This window comes from Suncus etruscus, chromosome 13 (assembly GCF_024139225.1).
Source record: "Suncus etruscus isolate mSunEtr1 chromosome 13, mSunEtr1.pri.cur, whole genome shotgun sequence".
NCBI lineage: Eukaryota > Metazoa > Chordata > Mammalia > Eulipotyphla > Soricidae > Suncus > Suncus etruscus.
Window position 1 is genome coordinate 13,343,867 of NC_064860.1, and position 1,921 is coordinate 13,345,787.

General features: G+C 45.5%; 1 pseudogene; it reads right to left on the minus strand.

Moving 5' to 3' along the window:
- Window positions 1-1,827: 1,827 nt before the first annotated feature.
- On the minus strand, window positions 1,828-1,921 carry LOC126026915 (uncharacterized; annotated as a pseudogene).

A 1,921-nucleotide genomic window follows, 5' to 3' on the forward strand; every position in this document is an offset into this window, starting at 1 on the left:
CTTAGTGATAGGACCTGTATTTGGCTACTTGGTATAAGGCTAGAAAGAAAAGTCTTGGGCCACTCTAGTAGGTAGGGTGCTTGCCTTATGACCACATGGCTGTCTGGTGTTCAATCTCTGGCACCACATATAATTCCTGAAAACAACCAAGAATAAACCCTGAGATCTGCTGGGTATGAGAAAGGAAGAAAAAAGAAAGAAGGAAAGAAAGAAGAAAGAAAAGAAAAGAAAGAAAGGAAAGAAAGAAAGGAAAGAAAGAAAGAGAAGAAAGAAAGAAAGAAAGAAAGAAAGAAAGAAAGAAAGAAAGAAAGAAAGAAAGAAAGAAAGAAAGAAGGGAGGGAGGGAAGGAAGGGAGGGAGGGAGGGAAGGAGGGAGGGAGGGAGGGAGGGAGGGAGGTGAGGGAGGGAGGGAGGGGGGGAGGGAGGGAGGGAGGGAGGGAGGGAGGGAGGGAGGAAGGAAGGAAGGAAGGAAGGAAGGAAGGAAGGAAGGAAGGAAGGAAGGAAGGAAGGAAGGAAGGAAGGAAGGAAGGAAGGAAGGAAGGAAGGAAGGAAGGAAGGAGGGAGGGAGGGAGGGAGGGAGGGAGGGAGGAAGGAAGAAAGGAAGGAAGGAAGGAAGGGAGGAAGGGAGGGAGGAAGGAAGGAAGGGAGGGAGGGAGGAAGGGAGGGAGGAAGGAGGGAGGAAGGAGGGAGGGAGGGAGGGAGGGAGAAAAGAAAACGAATGAAAGAAAGAATTAGGAACATCAAGTTACATTGAATTAATAAACAATCAAAATCTGGGTCTGAACCCAAGCTATATAGTATCACAGGTAATGAATGCACTTCTTGCTTTTTCTTGCTTTACAGTACTTGACCAACCCAGGTTAGATTCCCTAGCACCTATTATGATCTCATTAGTTTTCCAGAAATGAGTCACAATGCAGAGCCAGGAATAAACCATGATCACAGTCCTATGCTCTTCCAAAAAACAATGACAAATTTTGGGGTGTGGGAACTCAAGTGGTTGGATACAAACTTTGCACATTGGAGTATTAGATTCACTTTCCAGCATTGCATGGTCCCATCCCCCAAGCATCAGGTGCACACCCAAGAAAAAACAAAGTATAAGTCTTACATGCTGCACAAGGCATAATTAAAGAACAGTTAAAAAATTATGGGCCCGGAGAGATAGCACAGCGGTGTTTGCCTTGCAAGCAGCCGATCCAGGACCAAAGGTGGTTGGTTTGAATCCCGGTGTCCCATATGGTCCCCTGTGCCTGCCAGGAGCTATTTCTGAGCAGACAGCCAGGAGTAACCCCTGGCCCAAAAAACAAAAACAAAAAAACTTAACCTTGTATCCTATATTTTACCCGGCAACTGTAGATGAATGTAAGGATATTCCAGGGCCAGAGCTATAGCCCAGTGGGTAGGGTACTTGCCTGACATGTGGCTGATTCTGACATCACATACAGTTCCCTGAGCCTGTCAAGAGTGATCCCTGAGCATAAAACCAAGAGTAATCCCTGAGCACTGTTGGGCATAACCCCAGAACCAAAAAATATATTTATGGATGTATGTATATATGTATAGACTTATGTATGTTCATACAGATATACATATACATTTACAAAAAAGACTATATCCCCCTTTTTTATAATATGGAACACTTCACAAATTTACGTGTTGGGGCTGGCGAGGTGGTGCTAGAGGTAAGGTGTCTGCCTTGCAAGCGCTAGCCAAGGAAGGGCCAGGGTTCAAGCCCCCACGTCCCATATGGTCCCCCCCAAGCCAGGGGCAATTTCTGAATGCTTAGCCAGGAGTAACCCCTGAGCATCAAAACGGGCATGGCCCGAAAAAAAAGATTCGCATGTTATTTTTGCTCAGGGGTTATGCTAATTTTTTCTGTATCATTCCAATTTTAGTATATGTGTTGCTGAAGCAGGCAC